At 40.5% G+C, this 25,812-nt stretch overlaps 6 pseudogenes across 1 annotated transcript; all 6 read left to right on the top strand.

The window, feature by feature from the left end:
- Nucleotides 1–206: 206 nt before the first annotated feature.
- LOC104607742 (F-box/LRR-repeat protein At1g67190 pseudogene) lies at nucleotides 207–2,780 on the top strand (annotated as a pseudogene).
- A 151-nt stretch (nucleotides 2,781–2,931) lies between these two features.
- On the top strand, nucleotides 2,932–4,402 carry LOC104607743 (F-box/LRR-repeat protein At1g67190 pseudogene; annotated as a pseudogene).
- Nucleotides 4,403–4,667: 265 nt separating this feature from the next.
- On the top strand, nucleotides 4,668–5,555 carry LOC104607745 (F-box/LRR-repeat protein At1g67190 pseudogene; annotated as a pseudogene).
- Nucleotides 5,556–5,728: 173 nt separating this feature from the next.
- LOC104607746 (F-box/LRR-repeat protein At1g67190 pseudogene) lies at nucleotides 5,729–6,517 on the top strand (annotated as a pseudogene).
- A 164-nt stretch (nucleotides 6,518–6,681) lies between these two features.
- LOC104607680 (F-box/LRR-repeat protein At1g67190-like) lies at nucleotides 6,682–15,901 on the top strand (annotated as a pseudogene).
- A 936-nt stretch (nucleotides 15,902–16,837) lies between these two features.
- Nucleotides 16,838–19,123, top strand: LOC104607747 (F-box/LRR-repeat protein At1g67190 pseudogene; annotated as a pseudogene). Its single transcript, XR_016082724.1, has 2 exons — nucleotides 16,838–16,972; nucleotides 17,551–19,123. The product of XR_016082724.1 is annotated as an F-box/LRR-repeat protein At1g67190 pseudogene (transcript).
- The last annotated feature ends 6,689 nt before the right edge of the window (nucleotides 19,124–25,812 follow it).

Genomic DNA, 25,812 nt, shown 5'->3' with positions numbered 1-25,812 from the left:
GTAGTACCCGTTGGGGGCTTGTTCTAGTCTCAACCGTTCATGGTCGGTCGAGTCTTTGGTGGGGTTACCGCCATGTGGTGATTGTTGGTCAATGCAAAGTTTGGCCGAGCTGTACATGAGCATCTAGTCATGGAGAATCTTCTTAAAGAGCATAGCATTTAACAAATTTCATTTGGTTACTATTTCTTGATGACTTGATCATAGACAATGTTCCTATGGAAGTGAATGGTAACATACTATCCCGACTTGTAGTTGCTAGAGATGTGGTGATTGCACCTGCAACTTGTCGGAAGTGGAGGGAAGCCTGTCAGAATCATCTTTACACACTTTCATTCAACTCCTATGGCGGGCCTATTTTCCGTGATCTCACAACCAATAGATTGGAGATCCTTATAACCCAAACAATAATCTAGATGAATGGTTTACAATGCTTATCTATTTTTATTGATGATGTGGATGAATTCTCAGCTGCTCCGATTATTGCCTAGCTCATGTATACATGGGAAACGTTGAGATACTGACATAACTTAATGATAGGAATTTCAGGCATACGAATTTATGGTAACTTGGTTAAACACTTGTGATATAGTTATGAGACAACACCAACACATCCAGTTTTTTCCTACCACACTTTTCAAGAATATTAACATTTGGGGTAGTTTACACATTATACCGTAGACGACGCAAGTTTTCCCATGTATACATGAGCCAGGCAATAATCGGAGTAGCTGAGAGTTCATCCACATCATCCATAAAAATAGATAAGCATTGTAAACCATTCGTCTGGAATATTGTTTGGGTTATAAGGATCTCCAATCTACTGGTCGTGAGATTTCGGAAAATAGACCAGCCATAGCAGTTGAATGAAAGCGTGTGAAGACGATTCTGCCAGGCTTCCCTCCACTTCCGACAAATTGCAGATGCAATCACCACATCTCTAGCAGCTCCAATCCGGGATAGTATGTTTCCAATCACTTCCATAGGAAGATTGTCCATGATCAAGTCATCAAGAAATAGTAACCAAATGAAATAAATGCTAGGCTCTTTAGGAAGTTTCTGCATGACTAGATTCCCGTGCACAACTCGACCAAACTTTGCATTGATGAACGATCACAACACAGCGGCAACACCACCAAAGACTCAACCAACCACAAACGGTTGAGGCTAGAACAAGCCCCCAACGGGAATGGCGGGAACGATGTCCCCGTCGCACAATAGCCAGAGGACTGCCATCTAATTACATACACCCACCCGACTGGTAGTCGGAGCAGAGCTAACTAAGGACCACGGGTAGCATCACTAACATCATCAATCTTGAGATGCTTTATAATCCCCTTGCCCATAAGCTCAAAAATTTCAAGTGCAGAATCCTTCAAATGCAAAGTATCAAGACTACCTGCCTCTAATATAAACTTATCTAAGATCTGAGCCTTTTTCTCAGTGCTAGACCAAAGATTGAGTTGTTGGTTCTTATCAGTCCAGAGATTGCGTTGTTAGATGCATAAATGACAATGGAATTGGGCTGTCCAACATTGAAGGACATTTGCATCGAATCAAATGGCTTGGATAAGTTTATATTAGAGACAAGTAGTCTTGATTCTTTGCATTTGAAGGATTGCACACTTGAACTTTTTGAGCTTATGGGCATCGGGACCTTGAAGCATCTCAAGATTGATGATGTTAGGGAGGCCGTCTGTGGTCCTCAGTTAGCTCTGCTTCAACTACCAATCGGGTTGGTGTGTGTGTAGTTCGATGGCCATCCTCTTGCCATTATGCAGTGGGGACATCGTTCTCGTAGTACCCATTGGGGGCTTGTTCTAGCCTCAATCTTTTGTGGGGTTGCCATCGTGTTGTGATCGTTGGTCAATGCAAAGTTCAACCAAGCTATGAACGGGCATATAGTCATGGAGAATCTTCCTAAAGAGCATAGCATTTAACAAATTTCATTTGGTTACTATTTCTTGATGACTTGAGCATGGAAAATCTTCATTTGTAAGTGATTGGAAAATCACTATCCCGGCTTGGAGCTACTAGAGATGTGGTGATTGCATTTGCAACTTGTCGGAAGTGGAGGGAAGCCTGGTAGAATTGTCTTCACACGCTTTGAATCAACTGCTATGGTTGGTCTATTTTCCTTGATCTCACAAACAGTAGATTGGAGATCCTTATAACCCAAACAATATTCCAGACAAATGGTTTATAGTGCTTATATATTTTTATGGATAATGTGGATGAATTCTCAGCTGCTCTGATTATTGCCTGGCTCATGTATAAATGAGAAACCTTGCATCGTCTACGGTATAATGTCCAAACTACCCCAAATGTTAATATTCTTGAAAAGTGTGGTACACAGAAATTGAAAATGTTGGTGTTGGCTCGTAATCCTATCACAGGTGTTGAATGAAATTACCAGCATTTCCCATGCCTGAAATTCCTGTCATTTAGTTATGTCGGTATCTCGGCTTTAGATCTGAGCCTTCTTTTCAATGGTTGCCTAAAGATTAAGGTGTTAGTTCTTATCAGTCAAGAGATTGCCATGTCAAATGCACAAACGAGAATGGAACTAGGCAGTCCAACATTGAAGGACATTTAATTCAAATCAATCAGCTTGAACTTTTGCGCTTATGGGCAAGTCGAGCTTGAAGCATTTGAAGATTGATGATGTTAGTGACGTTGTCCATGGTCCTCGGTTAGCTTTGCTCCGACTACCAGTCGGGTGGGTATGTGGAGTTCGATGGTCGTCTTCTTGCCATTATACAATGGGGACATTGTTCCCGTAGTACTCATTGGTTGAGTTGTTGTCGTGTTGCGATCGTTGGTCAATGCAAAGTTCGACAGAGTTGTGCAGGGGTGTCTAGTAATGGAGAATCTTCCTAAATAGCATAACCTTTAAGAAATTTCATTTGGTTACTATTTCTTGATGACTTGATCATGGAAAATCCTCCTATGGAAGTGATTGGAAACATGCTATCCCGGCTTGGAGCTGCTATAGATGTGGTCATTACATTTGCAACTTGTCGGAAGTGGAGGGAAGCCAGCCAGAATCATCCTCACACACTTTCATTCAACACCCATGCCTGACCTGTTTACCGTGATCTCACAACCAGTAGATTGGAGATGCGTATAACCCAAACAATATTTCAGACGAATGGTTTACAATGCTTATCTATTTTTATGGATGATGTGGATGAATTCTCCGCTGCTTCGATTATTGCAAGGCCCATGTATACATGGGAAACCTTGTGTTGTCTGTGGTATAATGTCGGAACTACCCCCAAAGTTAATATTCTTGATAAGTGTGGCAGGCAGAAACTGGATGTGTTGGTGTTGGCTCATAATTCCTTCACTGGTGATGAACCAAGTTACTAGAAATTCCCATGTCTGAATTCTTGTCATTAAGTTCTATTAGTATCTCAGCTTCATATCTGAGCCTTATTCTCAGCGCTTGCCCAAAGATTGAGGTGTTGGTTCTTATCAGTCCAAGGATTGCGACGTCAGATGGACAAACGACAATGGAATTAGGCAGTCCAACATTAAAAGACATTTACATTGAATCAATCAGCTTGTATAAGTTTATATTAGAGGCAGCTTGTCATGATACTTTTCTTTTGAAGGATTGTGCACTTGAACTTTTTGAGCTTATGGGCAAGGGACCTTGAAGCCTCTAAAGATTGATGACGCTAGTAATGCTACCCGTGGAGTTCAATGGGTGTGTGGAGTTCGATGGTTGGCCTGTTTACCATGATCTCACAACCAGTAGATTGGAGGTCCTTATAACCCAAACAATATTCCAGATGAATGGTTTAGAGTGCTTATCTCTTTTTATGGATGATGTTGCTGAATTCTCAACTGCTCCGATTATTGTCTAACTCATGTATACATAGGAAACCTTGCGTCATATGCGGTATAATGTCCGAACCACCCCAAATGTTAATATTCTTCAAAAGTGTGGTAGGCAGACACTAGAAGTGTTGGTGTTGGTTCAAAATTCTATCAAAGGTGTCGAACCAAGTGACAAAAAATTCCCATGCCGAAATTCCTATCATTAAGTTACCTTAGTATCTCAGCTTTAGATCTGAGCCTTCTTCTCAGCGCTTGCCCAAAGATTGAAGTGTTGGTTTTTATTAGTCTAGAGATTGCGATGTCAGACTAACAAACGACAATGGAACTCGGCAGTCCAACCTTGAAAGACATTTACAACAAATCAATCAGCTTGGATAAGTTGATATTAGAGGTAGGTAGTCATGATACTTTGCATTTGAAGGATTGTGCACTTGAACTTTTTTAGCTTATGGGCAAGGGGGCCTTGAAGCATCTGAAGATTGATGATGTTAGTGATGTTGTCCAGGGTCCTCGGTTAGCTCTGCTCCGCCTACCAATCGGATGGGTGTGTAGAGTTTGATGGCCATACTCTTGCCAATATGCGGTGGAGTCTTTGGTGGGTCGGTCGAGTCTTTGTGGTCGGTTGTAGTACCAATTGGGAGCTTGTTCTAACCTCAAACGTTTGTGGTCGGTCGAGTCTTTGGTGGGGTTGCCGCTGTGTTGCGATCGTTCGTTAATACAAATTTCGGTCAAGCTGTGCACGGGCATCTAGTCATGGAGAATCTTCCCAAATAGCATATCATTTAACAATTTTCATTTGGTTACTATTTCTTGAGGACTTGATCATGGATAATCTTTCTACGGAAGTGATTAGAAACATTCTTTCCCAGCTTGGAGCTGCTAGAGATGTGGTGATTGCATCTGCATCTTGTCGAAAGTGGAGGGAAGCCTGCCAGAATCATCTTCACATAGTTTCATTCAACTCCTATCGCTGGCCTATTTTCCATGATCTTAGAACCAGTAGATTGGAGATCTTTATAACCCAAACAATATTCCAGATGAATGGTTTACAATGCTTATCTATTTTTATGGATGATGTGGATGAACTCTCAGCTGCTCCGATTATTGCCTGGCTCATGTATACATGGGAAACCTTGCGTCGTCTGTGATATAATGTCTGAACTACCCCAAATGTTAATATTCTTGAAAAGTGTGGTAGGCAGAAACTGGATGTGTTGGTGTTGGCTCATAATTATATCACAAGTGTTTAACCAAGTTACCATAAATTCTTATGCCTGAAATTCCCGTCATTATGTTATGTCAGTATCTCAGCTTTAGATCTGAGCCTTCTTCACAATGCTAGACCAAAGATTGAGTTATTGGTTGCTATCTGTCCAAAGGCTGTGATGTTAGATGCACAAATGACAATGGAACAAGGCAATCCAACATTGAAGGACATTTACATCGAATCAATCAGCTTGGATAAGTTTATATTAGAGGCAGGTAGTCTTGATACTTTGCATTTGAAGGATTGTGCACTTGAACTTTTTGAGCTTATGGGCAAGGGGACCATGAAGCATCTCAAGATTGATGATGTTAGTGATGCTGTGCGGTCCTTGGTTAGCTCTGCTTTGACTACCAATCGGGTGGGTGTGTGCAATTCGATGGCAGTCCTCTTGCCATTTTGCGGCGGGGACATCGTTCCTGTAGTTCCCATTTGGGGCTTGTTCTAGCCTCAACCGTTTGTTGTCGGTTGAGTCTTTGGTGAGGCTGCCTCCATGTTGCGATCATTGGTCAATGCAAAGTTCAACCGAGCTGTGCACAGGCATCTAGTCATAGAGAATATTCCTAAAAAGCATAGCATTTAACAATTTTCATTTAGTTACTATTTCTTGATGACTTGATCATGGACAATCTTCCTATGGACGTGATTGGAAACATATTATCTCGGCCTGGAGCTACTAGAGATGTGGTGATTGCATCTGCAAATTGTCTAAAGTGGAGGGAAGTCTGCCTGAATCATCTTCACACACTTTTATTCAACTCCTATGGCTGACCTATTTTCCGTGATCTTAGAACCAGTAGATTGGAGATCCTTATAACCCAAACGATATTCCAGACGAATGGTTTACAATGCTTATCTATTTTTATGGATGATGTGGTTGAATTCTAAGCTGCTCCGATTATTGCGTGTCTCATGTATACATGGGAAACCTTGCTTCGTCTGCGGTATAATATCTAAACTACCCCAAATTTTTATATTCTAGAAATGTGTGGTAGGTAGAAATTGGAAGTGTTGGTGTTGGCTCATAATTATATCACAAGTATTTAACCATGTTACCAAATTCCTATGCCTGAAATTCCTGTCATTAAGTTATGTCAGTATCTCAGCTTTAGATCTGAGCCTCTTCTCAACGCTAGACCAAAGATTGAGTTGTTGGTTCTTATCAATCCAGAGATTGTGATGTTAGATGCATAAATGACAATGGAACTGCATAGTCCAACATTGAAGGACATTTACATCGAATCAATCAGCTTGAATAAGTTTATATTAAAGGCAGGTAGTCTTGATTCTTTGCATTTGAAGGATTGCGCATTTGAACTTTTTGAGCTTATGGGCATCGGGGCTTTGAAGCATCTCAAGATTGATGATGATAGTGAGGCCGTCCATGGTCCTCTGTTAGCTCTGCTCTAACTATCAGTCGGGTTGGTGTGTGTAGTTCGAATGCGTCCTCTTGCGATCGTTGGTTAATGCAAAGTTCGGCCAAGCTGTGCACGGGCATCTAGTCATAAAGAATTTTCCTAAAGAGCATAGCATTTAACAAATTTTATTCGGTTCTATTTCTTGATGACTTAATCATGGACAATCTTCCTATGGAAGTGATTGGAAACATACTATCCCGTCTAAGAGCTACTAGAGATGTGGTGATTGCATCTACATTTGTCGGAAGTGGAGGGAAGCCTGTCAAAATCATCTTCACACACTTTCATTCAGCTCCTATGCTGGCCTGTTTATCGTGATCTCACAACTAGTAGATTGGAGATCCTTATAACCCAAACAATATTCTAGATGAATGGTTTATAGTGCTTATCTATTTTTATGGATGATGTGGATGAATTCTCAGCTGCTCTGATTATTGCTTGGCTCATGTATACTTGGGAAACCTTGCGTTGTCTATGTTATAATGTCCAAACTTCCCCAAATGTTAATTTTCTTGGAAACTGTGGTAGGCAGAATCTGAAAGTGTTGGTGTTGGCTCATAATTGTATCACAGGTGTTGAACCCTGTTACTAGAAATTCGTATGCCTAAAATTCCTGTCATTAAGTTATGTCAGGGTCTTAGCTTTAGATCTGAGCCTTCTTCTCAATGCTTGCCCTAAGATTGAGGTGTTGGTTCTTATCAGTCTAGAGATTGCGATGTCAGATGTACAAATGACAATGGAACTAGGCAGTCCAACATTGAAGGATATTTACATCAAATCAATCAACTTGGATATGTTTATATTAGAGGTAGGTAGTCTTGATATTTTTCATTTGAAGGATTACGCACTTGAACTTTTTTAGCTTATGGGGAAGGGGACCTTAAAGCATTTGAAGATTGTTGATGGTAGTGATGTTATCCGATCCGAGGTGTTTCAAACTGAGGACACAATCAGATAGGCCTACCAACTAGACAAAGCCAAGGTGGAAGGAGGTAGTCATGCACTAGGAGCTGGAACCAAGAGGGAAGGTTTGAGGCCCTACGAGTTATTCCTCGTATAGGTAGTTCGACGCTAAAGTCAGTTGAATAGAGGTAAGTGGTTGAGTCGAGCAAGTGAGAATGATGATAGTCTAAGTAGAAAAGATGGTGTTGAACTATTCACAGTCCAAAAGTCCCTTACCATGAGCGGAGATTACCTATTTTTATTTGGATGTCTGTGTTCTAGACAGATAAGGCTTTTGTTGTTATCGTGATGAAGTTACCCACCGAGGTCTTCGGGAGATCTCCTCTTCCCCAGTAGAGTTAACTTCCTCGTCTATGTAGGACTCTCCTTCTTGGTTTTGATTATCTGTCATGCGTGGTGTCGACGTGGAGGTTTAGGCGAAGTTTGCTTGGGCGAAGGAGGAGGGCGTTGTTGAGTACAAGGCTTTGGAGGCCCACCAGAATTAGCTAGATGACTATGCCACCAACTCTTGGCAGGTGGGGTTAGCTCTTGCCAGCGGAGGGTCGTGCGTTACTTAATTGAGGCAGCCAAAGTTGTTCAAGGGTTCGGCCCTTTTTATGCTGCAACACCTGAAGGGGATGATTCTATTGCCGATCTCTAGGAGCGAGCTGAGGGTCCCTTGACAAATGATTGATGTGCTTCACTTCTCTTATTTCTTTCCTGTTTTGTTGGATTCAGATCAACATGTCAAGCTTTTAACTAGTGTACTAGTCTTTATTGTTAATGAAAAATTACATCTTTTTGCCGAACAGATTTTGTGTTACTTTTTTACTTTTTCTATGTTTTCTCGCTTCAGAATTAGGTTGATCGGTACAAAGTATAGACTGTGCTTTTGTACTTCAGGCTAGTCGAAGGCCTTCGATTCTTGTTGGTCGAGGTCTTTGGTGTAGTTACCTCAGTCTTGCATTGGCCATGGTCTCCAGCTTAATAGCCTTGATCTTGTGTTGACCGAGGTCTCTGGCTTGACCTCAGTCTTATGTTGATTGTGGTGCTTCTAAGCTCTCAACGTTGTCGGGGAGCTTGGTGGCACCTAGTCTCGGAGAGCGGCACACTCTATGGTTGGGCAAGCCGTGGTCCTCGGTTAGGTCTACTCCGACTGCCAATCAGGTGGGTGTGTGGAGTTCGGTGGCCATTCTGCTGCCATTATGTGGCGGGAACATCGTTGACATAGTACTTGTTAAGGGCTTGTACTGGCCTCAACCATCTGTGGTCGGTTGGGTCTTTTGTGTGGTTTTTGCCACGCTGTGATCATTGGTCAATGCAAAGTTCGACCGAGCAGTGCACGGGCATCTGGTCATGGAGAATCTTCCTGAAGAGCATAGCACTTAACAAATTTCATTTGCTTACTATTTCTTGATGACTTGATCATGGAGAATCTTCCTGTAGAAGTGATTGGAAACATACTATCCCGTCTTGGAGTTGTTAGAGATGTGGTGATTGCATCTGCAACTTGTCGGAAGTGGAGGGAAGTTTGCCGGAATCATCTTCACACACTTTCATTTAACTCTTATGACTGGCTTGTTTACTGTGATCTCACAACTAGTAGATTGTAGGTCCTTAAAATGCAAACAATATTCTAGACGAATGGTTTACTGTGCTTATCTATTTTTATGGATGATGTGGATGAATTCTCAGCTGCTCCAGTTATTGCATGGCTCATGTATACACGGGAAACCTTGCGTCATCTGCGGTATAATGACCGGACTACCCCAAGTTTCATTATTCATGAAAAGTGTGGTAGGCAGAAACTAGAAGTGTTGGTATTATTCATTTCTTCTGTTAAGATGTCTTCATCTTCTTCGTCTTCTTGTTCTTCCTCTTTGTCCTCTTCATTTAGTTTGCAGAGTAGTGAGTCCGAGCTGGGGTCTTATCCTGAGGTTGTTGTGCTCGTGGTCTGTGAGACTAATGGCCATGGGGTTGAGGTCGTAGGGCCTAAAGGTGAGGGTGGTGTAGTGGGGGAGGTCGTGGTCTTTCGAGGGGTCGAGGCCGACAGTGCCGAATTGGTATTGTATGAGATGAGGGGCCCAACACCCCTATGCGGCTTGGTAGCCGCTTTGCGTCTACCCCCTATAAACTAACTCCTGGGGACTTGGCTTGAATTAGGTTCCTTTATTGTATTCCCGAAGAGTATGAGCTGAGGTGCCTAGGCATTAGTGAGAGAGCTACTTTGACTAATATTTCCTTTGAGTGAGGGAATTTTCGTGGTGCTGTGGTGGTACCGCATCCAACTGGTCTAGTTAATGTCCAACTCCTTTAGGTATTTAGTTGGCCTTCTCTTCTACTACTTGGTCCACGATGTGGACATCACCGTACCAATGTTTACTTCTTGCACCTGAAGAAGCACCAGCAGGGCTATTACTATTTCTCAGCTCAACAACATAACAAGGTGCTCGTCAGGTCTCCCTCCTCGGTGAAATACTGAAAGGAGAGATTCTTCTTTGTGTGCTACCTATGGGGCTGGTCATTCCCCACCAAGTTATTTGTCCCGAGGACCAAGATGAAAGTGCTAGCCGAGGCCAAACTGTCTAGGGAGGAGTGAGTGGATATCAAGTGGATAAAGAGGATTGACGTGTAGGAATACACATCATTCTCCATGTTGATCCGTGCTAGGCTGATGTGTTGCATGACCAAGCAATACCAGTCAAGTTCTATAGGTTGTGCAATCTTTCTTTTCCTTGATTTTTGAACTTGTCTTCGCTTGGTTTTAACTTTGTGGTGAACTGTGCAGAAGTGGATATGGTTGGTGCTGAAGAAAGGGCTCGACGCATGAGGGCCATGATAAAGAGAAGGGCATAGGCAGCTAGGACTTCGGGTGTGCAGTTTGGAGCCACAAAGCAACAAAGGCGCTTGGTAGAGTGCACACCTCGACAGGGGAAGAGGTCGAGCTTTGCAGAGGAAGTTGTTGTGGTCGATTCTGAGGAGGCCATGCCTCAGTTTGGGCAATCATCATCGTAGAGGAGGGATGCTTCGGAGCATGCTATGACAGAGGGCTCAACCTGTGTATTCTTGCCACATTGGACTATTCGACCGGAGGACACCCTTGAGATAGAAGGGATGGCCAAGCAACTCGCCTAGGGTTTGATGCTCCCTGGCATCAGGCAGGAGGCTAACAGTCACATTAATGACTTCTTGGAGAGCGCGACCACCCATTAGGCTGTGGTGATGAGTTCAGGTTTATTTGTTGTTCATTGCTTTTCTTTTCTTGTATTGATAATTCGATGTCTTGTAGTCTATTTGCTCGGTCGTCAGCCTCATCGACCGCCTTTGCATGCTACGATGTCTTTATGAGTCACAGGAGGTCGAGAACTCTTAGTTGAAGATGGAGTTGGCTGAGTTGAGGCGCAGTGTTGAGGAGCGGGATGACACCGTTCGCAAGTTGAAGAGCCACGTCCACGATTTGAAGGAGGCATAGGATGCACTGAGGAAGAAGCTCGGGGAGGCCGAGGTAAAGATTGTTCGGGCGAAGGAAGAGGGCAATTTTGAGTACAAGGATTCGGAGGCCCACTAGAATGAGATAGATGACTATGCCATCGACTCTTGGCAGGAGTTTTCGCTCTTCGCCAATGGAGGGTCGTGCATTACATCCCTGAGGCGGTTGAAGGGGATGATGCCGCAACGCCTGAAGGGGATGATGCTATTGCCTATCTCCAGGAGTGAGTCAAGGACCCCCAATAGATGATTGATGTGCTTTCCTTCTTTTTTTCTTTCCTTTTTTGTTGTATTCATCTCGGTATGCCAAGCTTTTGACCGATGTACTAGTCGTTATCATTAATGGAAAATTACATCTTTTTGTCGATAGATTTTGTGTTACTTTTTGCTTTTTTTTTTAAAGTTGTCTCACTTCAGAATTAGGTCAGTCAGTACAGAGTATAGGCCTTGCCTTTGTACTTCAGGCTAATCAGAGGCCTTCAATTCTTATTGACCAAGGTCTTTGGTGTGATGGCCTTGGTCTTGAGTTGGCTGAGGTTTCTAGGTTAATGGCCTCAATCTTGTGCGAACAAGGTCATTGGTCTTCGTTAGCCAAGATCTTTGGCTTGACCTCGGTCTTATGTTGGCCGAGGTGCTTCCAAGCTTTTAATGTTGCCAGGGAGCTCGGTGTCACCTGGTTTCGGAGAGCTACACACTCTTTGGTTGGGGCTAGTCATGGTGCTCGGTTAGATCTGCTCTAACTGCCAGTCGGGTGAGTGTGCGGAGTTCGATGGCCGCCCTCTTTCCATTATGTGGCGGGGACATCATTCCTGTAGTACCCATTAGGGGCTTGTTCTGGCCTCGACCATTTGTGATCGGTCGGGTCTTTCATGGGGTTGCCGCTGCGTTGCGGTCGTTGGTTAATTTGGAGTTTGTCCGTTGGAGTTTGGTTGAGTTGTGCACGGGCATCTGGTCTTTTGTGCTTGAAGAGGATTCTTTATTTATTGAATTTGTACAGTTTGGTCACTGTTAGTGTTCAACGTCAATGGCCGTCAGTACATTATAGTTTTGGCACTCTAGGACCTCGGGTGGATCTTCCACTCTTAGTTTCCCCTTTTAAGGGCCATTTGGCTTAAGATGGTAGCAATGATCCCAATCGGGGGAGCTCGAGCTAGGGGCTCGTTGGTGCGATGTGGTTCTTCCCTAGGTTTGTGTTCTTTGATGTTGATGAATCCACGAAGGTATCCGCATCGGATAAGGTCTTCCAGGTGGTGGTGGACGTCATGGTAGCTCTCGGTGTCATGGCCGTTGTCATGATGGAAGTCACAGAATTTTGCCTTAGTCTTTCTTGTTGTTCTAGGACTTCATCTTCTCGGGCCATTGTTGTAGTTATGGATTTGCATCAGTATTTCGGCCTGTGGCGCATTTAGGGGAGTGAAGTTCTTATACGTCGGTGGCGGGGTCCTCGGTTTGTAGTCAGATCGTTGGTCCTGCCTTTTGGTTCCTTTGTCTGACCTGCACTCATCATGATCTCTTCTCTTCTGGTCGTACTGGTTTCCTCGCTCCTCCACAGTGCCTGGGCTTCTTCGGAGTTCATATATTTTTGTGCAAGCTTCATGAGCGCCATCAAGTTCGAAGGAGGGTTCTTTTATAGTGAGAAGCCGAACATAGAGGAGCTCAAGCCATTCATGATTGCAATCACTTCTACTGACTGGTCTAAGGCTTAGACCTCAAGGGCCTCGGCATTGAACCTTGCCAAGTATTCCCTTAAGGTCTTTCCCTTCCTCTACTGCACCTACATGAAGCTGGCTAACATTTTCCAGTGTCTTTGACTAGCAGTAAGCTGTGCCAAGAACTATGTCTCCAATTGCTCCTAAGAGGATATGGACTGTGGAGGAAGGGATGTGTACCAAGTTTTGGCGACTCCGTAGAGGGTGGCGACGAAGGCCTTGCACATGAGACCTTCAGAAGAGCCGTGCAGCATCATCATGGCCTTGAACCCTTTGATGTGGTCATTGGGGCCCAAAGCTCCGTCGTACTTCTCGAACTGAGGAGATCACCAGCTAGCTGGCAGGAGCTCATCCATGATCTCTTAAACAAGGAAAGGTTCCTTCACGAGTTGGCTTTGGTGTTGTTCTATAGGCCAAGCTATTGGAGGAGCAACACTTCTATCTGCTTGGTTGTGTTCCAGTTTGGCCAACCATTTTCTTAGCTCTTTGACCTTGGCGTCTTTGTCAACTGGGGTTATGTCCACAAGCTTTTCTCCCTTTGGGATTGCAGGCATATCTCGAACTGAACTAGACTCGACTATTGAGATTGACGATTGTGGTAAACATTGGCCGAGTCGTTCTTTGACCGATACTTGGGTGGAATGATGTGACTTGCTGTGAATGTCGTGTGCGCGAGACTAGACTAGGAAGTCTGGTCTTCTAGATGACTATTGCTTTTCATGGTTGGACTGGGCCCTATACCTATCTGTATGGTTCTTTTTGGGGCCCTCAGTGTGAGGATCATCCATGGTAAGCACCTGCACAGCAGGGCAAATAGTCTAAGGGGCTTGAGCTGGTTGTCCCAACGTCTCCATCATTGCAAGGATGCAGTCGACTTTCTTTTGCAATGCTTGGAATTGTGTAGGGTTTTTTGTGGTTTGTTGTTGGGGCTCTCGGGGCGTAGAGTTGCGATGAGAGCGGGAGCCCCGAGATGGGGAGTGGGCTCCAAAGCGGTCAGATGTGTTCTTAGGCATGGTTCTTTTGAATGTGTGGAAGGAAGTTTGAGAAATGGCTTTTTGTGTGTTTCCCACAAACATCGCCAATCTGGTGCTGTCCGATCCGAGGTGTTTTGAATTGAGGACACAGTTAGATAGTCCTGCCAATTGGACGAAGCGGTGCACTAGGATCTGCAACCAAGAGGGAAGGTTAGAGGCCCAAGGAGTTATTCCCCAGGTAAGTACTCTAATGCTTAAGTCAGTTGAATAGAGGTAAGTGGTTGGGCTGAGCAAGTGAGAATGATGTTGGTTTGAGCAGAAAAGATGGTGTGAAGTATTGACAGTCCAAAAGCCCCTTACCTTGAGCGGAGATTACCTATTTATAGTTTGATGTCCATGCTCTAAATGGATAAGGCTTCTAGGGTTATTGAGATGAGGTTACCCGCTGAGGTCTTCGAGATATCTCCTCTTCCCTAGTGGAGTTAACTTCCTCGTCTGTGCCAGACACTCCTTCTTGGTTAGGATTATCTGTCATGCATGGTGCCGATGTGGTTGGAGATAGAGGACGGCCACAGAGGCTGCCACGTGGCATCCTTGGCCAACTCAACCATAACCCAAATAGTTAGTGCCATTCATCTTGAAATTGGTGAGAATACTAAGGATCTTGAGACCATATATATCAACAACTTCACAATCATGTGGCTAGAGTTTTACCAAATAATTTCAAGATCATCAAATTTAAGAAGGCTTCGGCTTTGGTATGTGGCTTTTGATCATAAAGATGAGATTGTGGATTTAGAAACAGTTGTTGTTTTCTTTCCTCAGCTCACCCATCTTTCCTTAGGCTCAGCTTGGAAGTAGAGGTGCCAATTGGATCGGATTTGGTCTAACTCGATCTAGTCCAATGTGAGTCCACTTACAAATGGACTGGACCCAATCCAGTCAAAATCTAATCCAATCCATTAAAATGTAAATGGACTGGTTTGGATCCAATCCAAACCGAATGAAATATAAAAAAACAGAACATATAAATATTACAAAAATATATTAACATGAAGAAATCTGAAAATTACAAAAATATACCCTTTTGGCATTGACTTTTATAAAAATGCTTTTATAAAAGTACTTTCGTATAAGTGCTTTTGTAAAAGTACTTAAGTACTTTCATAGAAGTGCTTTTGTAAAAAATGCTTTCGTATAAGTGCTTTTATAAAAGTACTTTCATAAAAGTGCTTTTGTAAAAGTGCTTTGATAAAAGTACTTTCATAAAAGTGCTTTCGTAAAAATGGTTTTATAAAAGTACTATAAAAGTGCTTTCGTAAAAGTACTTTTGTAAAAGTACATCCATAAAAGTGCTTTTATAAAAGTACTTTTGTAAAAGTGCTTTCGTGTAAAAGTACTTTTATTAAAGTGGTTTCGTAAAAGTGCTTTTATAAAACTGCTTTTGTAAAAGTGCTTTTATAAAACTGCTTTTGTAAAAGTGCATTCATAAAAGCACTTTTGTGAAAGTGCTTTTGTAAAAGTGCTTTCATAAAAGTACTTTTCATAAAATTACTTTTATAAAAGTGTTTTCATAAAATTACTTTTATAAAAGTGTTTTCATAAAATTACTATTATAAAAGTGTTTTCATAAAATTACTTTTATAAAAGTGTTTTCATAAAATTACTTTCATAAAAGTGATTTTATGCCGGCTTCAGTTTTGATCAGTTTCAAATTGGACAAGGGTTTGGCCTCATGATCTGGTTTAGGTCCAATTTAGACCAATAAGAATATGGACCAATTTATTTTGGATTAGCCCAACCCAATAATTATACAAACCGTCCAAATCCAATTTGATAAGGTTTAGATCAAATTGGATTCAACACAAAAACGGCTGATTGACACCCTACTTTGAAGAAGTACAAATGCAAATATATACAGTGCAAATATATACACTACAAAGTTTTATACTCTACATATTTGTATTTGTACTTGTTCCAAACCGTGATTTAAGAGATGGAGTTCTTCGCTATGGTTTACAAGGATCATTTCAATTGGAGAATGTAATTGTACTGAAACTTGGGTGGACTATTCCTAATGATGTCTTTTCTCTCTGCAACTGCTTGAGAGATGCCTTAATCTTAAAAAGCTGGTCATCCATGGGTTTGTTTCAATGGCTAAAACACACAGTAGATTGCAATATCTTGGCCAATTTTACCTCATCCATTGTTCGGCTCATGAGGAAGTATATGCATGTAGAGGTGTAATTTGAATATGAATGAGTCAAGAAAAAAAAGTGCCTTCATTGGCATTTAAGTTTTGGTCTATACAGGTGGTAAATCTTACTTTGTGCATGACATTAGTGGTTGTTTATGGTTTTCTCAAACCTAACTACCAACATGGTCGTCTGATGTAAACATGACATAGTAGGTATATGGTGTGCCTTACATAAGGTTTTTAAAACTAAATCGGACAACGAACCGATTAGGGGTTTGGTTCTCGTGTCAAACGGTCTGATTATTTGAATCGAACGAATGACCTGTTATGACAAAAAATAGAAAAAATAAAAAATGATTAAAATCGTTAGATGGTTCCAACGGTTTGACTGTCCGAATCAACAATTTCTTGATCAAATCAACTATTTTTGGAAAAATAACGATTCTAGAATAAAATGAAACGATTCCCAGTTTTTTCAGTTCAACCATCCGGTTCGATCCAGTTTTGAAAACCATGATCTCACATACATGTGACTCTCATTAATAATAACCATGCAATGAGGCGCCATTTGTTTTTAGGTAGATCACTTACCCTGCTATGCATTTAACTATGTTCTTTTGTATTCCAATAATTTTTTCCATTTTCATTTTTAACCTTTCAGTTTTATTTTATTTTTTGTTTTTAATGCATGTATTAAATTATTAATGCACCTCACAAATGCTTCACAACACATTTAAACGTGTATTGGATACATCTCCCTTAGATGTTCTCAATGCATGCTTGAGTGGGCCTAACTCACAAGTGGGAGCCGTGGAAGTTTGAAATTTCTATTCTATCCTCGCTCCTTCAAATCCTCTCAGTTTAATTGATCCTTCGTCGATCGTCGTCATCTGTCTACTTAAGGCTGGTGCCATTCATCTATCTCTCTCTTTCCCTCCCTCCCGCTCTCACTCTGTCATGCATTGCTTTTATCGTTTGATTTGCCACCTCATATAGAAATTCCTATCTGCATCCTTCGTAGAGTGTGGGATGGTTGGACTTTGAATTTCGGCTGTTCGAAAGATTGGCTTCGAAGTTCTTACAAGATCTTGGACTTCTATATTCCCTGGTGACCCAGATTCTTTTTCTTTTTATTGGTAAAGCTGGTGACCCAGATTCTAGATTGCACTTTGTTGTATTTCTCTCGAATGGATATTGTTTCGACATTACGTTGTTTTTTCTTCAAATAACTCAAATTCTTCCAGAATTGGTTAGTGGATTGTTTCTGAATAACACCTAGATGCTGGTTTCATATTTGTACTTTTGATTTTTTGGTGAATTTGTTATTGGGTTTTTGCTCAGTTGTCTTCCATGATTTCTGGTTGTTGGCTCTAGAGTATCTGCAATTGATTAAAATCTTTAATGTTTGAATCTCCTTTTACAAATCCCAGTTGCTTGTTTTGACGTTCATACGGTACTAAACATATTATTTTTAGTTGATTTAATTGATTGATTTTTCTACGACGATCAGTGATTATGTTAAAGATTGAATCTTTTGTGTTCTCCGTCATTGGCGGTGAAAAACAGAGAAGGTTTATCTGAAAATTCTTTAGCTACAAAATTTCTGATTAAAAAAAAGTATCCCGGGTTTGGGAAGATTTGACATTCTGATTCATGATATCTGATAGACTTTGAAATTTTTAATAAATTTCTTGGTTATCTTTGTCGCATGTAGAGAAAGACAGATTGTGGATTTTACATCAATCTTGGTCATCTGGACTTGGGCATAGATTATCTTCCTTTTCATCGCTCCTGAGCGACCCTAAGGTCTCTTGGAGTGTGATAAAACCTGAAAGATCATAGCATTTAACAAATTTCATTTGGTTACTATTTCTTGGTGACTTGATTATGGAGAAGGTGGTGATTGCATCTGCAACTTGTCAGAAGTGGAGGGAAGCCTGCCGGAATCATCTTCACACACTTTCATTCAACTCCTATGACTAGCCTGTGTACCGTGATCTCACAACCAGTAGATTGGAGATCCTTATAACCCAAACAATATTCCAAACAAATGGTTTACAAAGCTTATCTATTTTTATGGATGATGTGGATGAATTCTCAGCTGCTCCAGTTATTGCCTGGCTCATGTATACACGGGAAACCTTGCGTTGTCTGCGGTATAATGATCGGACTACCCCAAATGTTAGTATTCTTGAAAAGTGTGGTAGGCAGAAACTGGAAATGTTGGTGTTGGCTCATAATTCTATCACAGGTGTTGAACCAAGTTACCAGAAATTCCCATGCCTGAAATTCCTGTCATTAAGTTATGTCAGTATCTCAACTTTAGATCTGAGCCTTCTTCTCAGTGCTTGCCCAAAGATTGAGGTATTGGTTCTTATCAGTCTAGAGATTGCGATGTCAGAAGCACAAACGACAATGGAACTGGGCAGTTCAACATTGAAGGACATTTACATTGAATCAATCGGCTTGGATAAGTTTATATTAGAGGCAGGTAGTCTTGATACTTTGCATTTGAAGGATTGTGCACTTGGACTTTTTGAGCTTATGGGCAAGGGGACCTTGAAGCATCTGAAGATTGATGATGTCAGTGTCATTCATCTTGATATTGGTGAGAGTACTGAGAATCTCGAGATCATAGATATCAGCAACTTCATAATCATGTGGCCAGAGTTTTATCAGATGATTTCAAGATCATCAAAATTAAGAAGGCTTCGACTTTGGGGTGTGATTTTTGATGATGAGGATGAGATTGTGGATATAGAAACAATTTCTGTTTGCTTTCCTCAGCTCACCCATCTTTCCTTAAGTTATGATTTAAGAGATGGAGTTCGTCACTGTGGTTTGCAAGGATCATCTCAATTGGAGAATGTTGTTGTACTAGAACTTGGATGGACTTTTATTAGTGATCTCTTTTCTCACTGGGTTGCAGAACTGATTGAGAAATGCCCTAATCTTAAAAAGCTGGTCATCCATGGAGTTGTTTCAGAGACTAAAATACATGAAGAATGCAATATCTTGGCCAATTTTACTTCATCCATTGTTCGGCTCATGAGGAAATATATGCATGTAGAGGTGCAATTTGAATATGAATGAGTCAAGAAAAAAAAGTGCCTTCATTGGCATTCAAGTTTTGGTCTAGTATGTCTTGTACAAGTGGTAAACCTTACTTTGTGTAGTGTAAACATCCTTACCCATCTTATATCCGAACACAGAATTAACTTCTCTATTTTTCAGGTAAGTTTGTTGCCTAAGAAATAGTAAATTCAAGCTATTCTTTTTCTAAGAAAGATGTTTTATGTTTAATTTCATATTATCTTTGCCTCCATATCTGTTCTTTTTTTTTCTGAAAAGTAAATAAGATGTATTAAAAGTGGGAGAGCTTCCCTCAAATCAAAAGATAATTTCAATCTGCATACTCCTGAATTTTCATGTTAAGCTGCATAGAAGAGTATCATACTACAAAATCTTTGTCCCCCAAAATATTATGCTAGTGACCATTGAGATGTTGATAGGAGACTCCAGATAATTCTTTGACATTGCAAGCCCAAAAAGTGAGAACTGAGAAGCTTTTCAGTCTTAGCGAATGGGGTTCACTGTTCGGTTTGGTGTGGTTTGGAGAAGATCTCAGGCCAAACCAGTAAAATATGGTCTGAGAATACCGAATCGTTTTGGTATAGAAGCCAAACCAAAGCAAACTGTTTTATTATGGTTTAGTGTGGTTTCTAATATGGTTTGGAAGTGATTTATTAATGATTAAAGGAAGAAAGATAGAACAAGGAGTTGTGAACAATAAACATGCCCAATACAAGGCAAGCCACCCAATCCATATTACAATTGAGCCCAATACATAAACTGTCTTTGAATGCCTTGTTTGGTTAAGTTGTCCGCCAAGCTGTTTGCAGACTTTTTAATCAACGTATTTGGATGTTCATGTCTTTTGACAGCCACAGAAATCTATGGAAATCATTCCTTAGCTTCCAAGTTGCATCCTCTCCTTTTTTAAGTCATCCCACAACTATCTTCGAATCCCCTTTGATAACCAATCTGTCAATTCCCAATTCTTTAGCCTTTTCTACCCCATAAACTGCTGCCAAAACTGAATCACCTTTCTCAATTGGGCCTGAAAATGAAGCATTAATATTGCTTCCCTCATCCCTAATAACCCCTCCAATACCTAAGGGACCTGGGTTACCCATACTACTACCATCAAAGTTCAGCTTCTTCCAACCAACCATCAGGGGTGACCAGACCTCTAGCGTTTTTTGTTTCCTAGAGGAAGAGCCAACAACTGCCCCCCAATTCCAGAAAAGATCCTCCACTCCAAAGTCTGAAAAAAGTTTCAAGGTTCCTACCCAATGAGCAACTTTAAGAGTAATCAATTAGCACCTCCAAGCTTGTCTCCTTCTTGAAGATTCTTGATTATAATTGATATGTTATGTAAACATCAAATTTGCTTAGAACGATATATTTTTAAGACCATAAGGTCAATTCCATTAATCATCAAATATAGTTTCAAGAGTTTATTTTATTATATATTCCATATTAATATAATATATTTTATTATTTATTAATATATATATATATATATATTATTTTGGTTTATGGTTTGGTTTGGCAGTTTGGACCACATAATGAACACCCCTAGTCATAGCAACCGAAGTGCCATTCTCCAATTTCTTCCCTTCAAAAGTTCTGATGTTGTGTTCTGTCCATAAAAACCAACAGATTACTGCAGGAGATAGTTGATATTGAACCTTGCCCCTTTTACTTAGACCTTTCAGGGACCAAGAGCAGTACAATGATATTGCCCAGCTACATCCAAACAGCCTTTGGAAGTATGTCCAAATGCTGTAAGACTCATTACAATGAATCAACAGGTGGTGCATAGATTCTTCCATTGTTCCACAATGGTAACAGCAGTTACCCAACATCATACCTTTTGAAACCTATGGTGGCAGTCCTGTCTAGAATGGCTGTCCACAGGGAAGAAAAAGCTATTTTGGAGGGAATACCTACTCTCCAAATCCATTTCCAATGAATATCTTCAAGGTGATGCCCCGCCAGAACCTTATAAAAGGATTTTTTTTATCAGCAACAAAGAAAATCACTCATGAATTACTTAAAATAAAAAAAAAGGTTACAATAAGATGTTGTGAAAATCTGAAATGACCCATTACATAACATCCACCACGCTATTACAATTGTCCCCAATACATTTGCTGTTTGTGAACTCCTTGTTTAGCCAAACTATCCACCATATTTTATAAAAGGATTTTACTGTGAATTCCCCCGACTTTTCAACAGTTCAACATCTTTTGTCCTTAGATTGTATTTGTAAATTTACCTGATTTAATTCCCCCATGAGGGCCATAATCTTTCCATCTCCTAATCATGGATACTGCACCTGAGATTTGGTGTCCAGACAAGGTGGCCCTTTACCAACTCATAGCAATCAATGATGAAGGCATTCCTGTCCACAGCTGTACTAAATATTTGGGAATAAGATTGGCTTAAAGGACTCAGATCACACCATCTATCAAGCCAAAATTTTTATCTGATTCCCAATACCAGGCTTAAAGGAGATGAGTTGGGAGAATTCATCTTGCCTTTTTGTTCATACTCTTGCATACATCGAGCCATAGGAGGATTGGACAGAGGCAGTTGCCCATTCTTGTGCAGCTTCACCATACTTTTCATGGATTATACTCCTCTCAAGGGTTTCACTTTCATTACCATACCTCCACTACCATTTTCTTTTAAGTATCTTTTTGCCCTTTTGTTAAACTAAATTCATTTATGGAAATGACTTTTATGTTGTGTTTTTCATATGATGTTTTGTCAAACATGTATTGCTTTTTTGTCTATTGGTTCTGTATTATGATCATTCATATTCAATTCTGTGATCAAGTCCATTGTTCTTTGGTTGTCTGTTGAATTTAGACTATGTTTTTCCTCATTAGCTATCATCTTTGTGCATAAAGCATGAAACACTCTTCGTGATAGGCAACTGTTGTAAGGCCAGCTATGGAGCAGGGTGTTGGGCAGTCAAGAAACAACATATCCAAAAAATGAGTGTGGCAAAAATGCATATGGATGAGTAGAAAATCTAGAAAAAATAGGATCAGAAATGAAGTCATTTGAAGGAACCTAGGAATAGCTCCAAATCTCCAATAGGTGATAAATGAAAGAACGTAGACTAGGATGGTTTTATCACATGCATAGAAGACCATCAACAGCACCTGTAAGAAGAAATTATTTACTGCAAGTTGAAGGGGCTAGAAGGGCTAGGGGTAACCAAAAAAGGACATGGATAGAAATAGTAAGATATGATTTAAGTGCCAATAATTTAACAATGGATATGACATTAAACAGAACTGAATGGCGAAACAGGATTCATATAGCCGACCCCATATAGTTGGGATAAGGCTTGGATGATGATGATGAGCTATCATCTTTGTGCATAAAGCATGAAAAGCTCTTTATTTTCTCAATAGGGTCCCTGGACTCTATCATTTTTTTTTCTCATTAGAAACGGTGACTTTCATTAAAAATAGTAATTAATCATCATACTCTGTCAACCACTCAGATATGAGTGTTGACCCCAACCAAGTTCAAAAGTTACAATACAACCCAAAAAAGTTCTCCTTGAAGGCCCCCTGCATTGCCAAATTATTAGCCACAGAGTTCGACCAAGTACACAAGGAAGATCTGTTAGAGAACTTCTGGAATACTTCGGAATTGAGTCCATGTAATTTTGATTCATTTTTAGTGTAATCCTGTTAAGCAGATGGTTTGTCATCTAGACAACCAATATTTTGAGATGTACTACTTTTTTATTCTTAAAAAAAAGAACTTCTTGGGTGAACCCGATTTGTTTGTACAGTGTACACTTCTAGTATACATTAAATGTGACATGATAAAGATATATTAACCAATTTGATTTAGTGTTTGAGTAATCTTTAGGTTGGTTAGAGTATCATTATAAACATATGTTGTTATTTTAAGTTTAACCTAGAAGGTTTTATATGTTATTTCACTATCGCTTGGAGTATTTGTAGAGAGATTGGGTCAAATGGGCCCTAGCCCATTAGTGTCTTTCTTATTAGTTCTTTCTTGTTATGTTTTCTTATTGGGCCTTTTCTTTATGGGCCTTTAGCTCTAGTTTATGTTTTCTAAGTATAGTGCTGATGTGGACGCCTACTTAAGGGCAATCTTATAAATTATGTAACTTAAGTAAGTTTATTAAAAGATTAGTGGGGGAAAGAGGAGATTATCGAATTCTTCCTTTCTTTCTCCTTTCTTCTCCAATCTTCTTTCTTATTCTTGATGTCTTCTTCTTCTTCCTTACTTTCTTTTGCTTTAATTTGAAATATTCTGCTAATTTTATTGGTTTAAATCACATCTCGGTATCAAAGCGGGTCTCCCTTCTGTTTTTCCCCTTTTTTTTTCTTTTTTTTCCCATACACTTTTTCTAATCGAAAGGTGTATGGAGAGATAAATTGCTGATTATTTAGAGATTTTGTTTGCCTAGTTGGTAGAGGGTTTGGAGAGTTAGAATCTGGCCAAAGATTGCCAAGAAAGTGGGACTGCAGATCTTTTTCTCAAAACCCTAACCGACTAGAGAATTTCCAGTTATGGGTTGAAGAGGTTGTTTGGGTGTGGCACTCAAGGTTTGGAGGGTTCCTTTTTATCTCCAAAAGTGGGCAGCTGCAGTTGGAAGTGGTTTGGATAGCTCTGGTTTGAGTAGCTACCTCTTCTTTCTTTTTCCCTAGAGGCCAGGTACGGTGAAACCCTAGTTTTTGGACTTTGGAGTGCTTGACTGACCTTAGTTAGGTCTATAAAGGTTGAAAACATTGTTTTTTGATTTTCGTTTGATTAATGGAGCAATCTGGAAGTGAGGCGAAGCAGATCCCGGTGTTGGGGGTTGGTCCCGTAGATTCCATTCTAACAGGAGTGACTACAATTAAACTTGACGGAACAAATTACCTTGCTTGGGCACAATCTATTAAGATCCATGTCTGTAGTAGAGGTAAACTAGGGTTTCTAACCGGTAGTAAGGTGATGCCGAATGAGATTGATCCTACATATGAGAAATGGATGCAGGATAACTACACAGTTATTGGGTGGTTGGTAAACTCTTTGCAGCCCCACATAAGTCAACATTACCTGTGGATGACTTCAGTCGAGGAGATTTGGGATAGTGTGATAGAGACATACTCTCAGAAATTAAATGTTGCAAGGGCCTATAAACTGAAGAATGATGTGGAAATTTTAAAATAGGGGGAGAAGAGTGTGGCTGTCTACTATTCGATGTTGAAGTCACTATGGCAGGAGATAGATGTTATGGAAGCATTTGTATGGGAAAGCACCAAAGATGCAGGAACTTTCAAGAAATTTGTGGAAAGAAACTGGGTGTTTGAGTTCCTTACAGGACTTAATCCTGAATTTGATATTACAAGATAGAATATCCTGGCCAAGGATGAAGTGTCACTTGCTCAGGCATACTCTATGGTGAGCAGTGAAGAGAGCAGGCGACAGGTACAGCTACAGACCCCACCTCCTCCAGAACATTTTGCACATGCTGAAATAAAACCAAAAGGGCTAAATGAAAAAAAGGAGGTGATATGTGAATATTGCAAGAAGCCGAAACATACTAAGGATTCTTGTTGGAAGCTTCATCTAGATCTTCTTCTTGAGAGGTTTCGGAACAACAACAACTTTAAGAAGGGTGGTCAGTCTGAAAAGCCCAAGAATGCAAATGTTATTACAATATCTGAATGTGAAGAAAAATCTGCTATGGAATAACTGGCAACAGTGAAGGCAGAATTTGAGAGATATGGGAAGTTGATAAACCACTTGGAGTCTACTGTTGCATCTTCCTCCTCAGGCATCCCTCTACATCTTCTTTTGCCCATTCAGGTATTCGTGCTTCTGCAAATCATGCTACAGCCTCAGGTAATCGTAGAATTCCTTGGATCATAGATTCTGGTGCATCAGACCATATGATTAGCATACCCAACCTTTTTTGTTCATACCAGCTCCTCTTGGGTAGAGAGAAGATTTCTCTTGCCGATGGGTCTCTTGCTCCCATCTTTGGAAAGGGGAATTCACTTGTATTATCCTATGTCCTTCATGTTCCCAAACTTAGTACTAACCTTGTATCTGTTAGTAGTTTAACAAAATCAAACTGCAGCATAACCTTCTTTCCTACTTATTATGTTTTTTCAAGACTTGAAGTCTCAGAGGATGATTGAGAGTGGCCATGAGGCGAATGGGATATACTTGCTGGATGTCTCTGATCAAAGTCTTGGATTACCTAGTGGAGTAGCTTTGGAGTCTGTTTTATCAGAGTCAGTTAAAAGAGTCATGATATGCCATTTCAGATGTGGTCATTTGTCTTTTTCAGCTTTGAGTCATTTGTTTCCAGAAATGTTTAAGGGAATATCCTTATCGAGTCCTCATTGTGAGTCATGTGAACTTGCAAAATATTGTAGACAATCTTTTTCAGTGATTAATAAAAGAACTATTTCTCCTTTCCATATTGTGCACTCTGATGTGTGGGGGACATATCATTTACCTGCTATGGGGGGTTACCTTATGAAATCCCAGGATGAAGTACCAAATATTGTACAAAAATTTCATGAACTTATACTTACGTAGTTTAACACTCGGATCAAAATATACATTTGTATTTACTCTTTAACACACACATACATAGAGGGAACATGTGTGTAAGAGAAAGCTATTTGCTACTGGCACTTGGAGTCTTCACTGAGTGAGAAAAGAGCACCAAGAGAAGAGTATAAAATGATTTTTATTAGACCTCAATTTTCTGATAGGCTTATTTGAACTCCAATTGGAGTGTTCACTCTTTAAAACACACATACATTAGAGGGAACATGTCTGAAAGAGAATGCTATTTCTATGTCACTTGGAGTCTTTGGTGAGTGAGAGGAGAACTGGGAGGAGAGTATAA

Source organism: Nelumbo nucifera, chromosome 2 (genome assembly GCF_055504915.1).
Source record: "Nelumbo nucifera cultivar China Antique chromosome 2, China Antique-T2T, whole genome shotgun sequence".
NCBI classification, from domain to species: domain Eukaryota; kingdom Viridiplantae; phylum Streptophyta; class Magnoliopsida; order Proteales; family Nelumbonaceae; genus Nelumbo; species Nelumbo nucifera.
The sequence above is the reverse complement of the archived record's forward strand: the minus strand, read 5'-3'. Positions and strand labels throughout refer to the sequence as shown.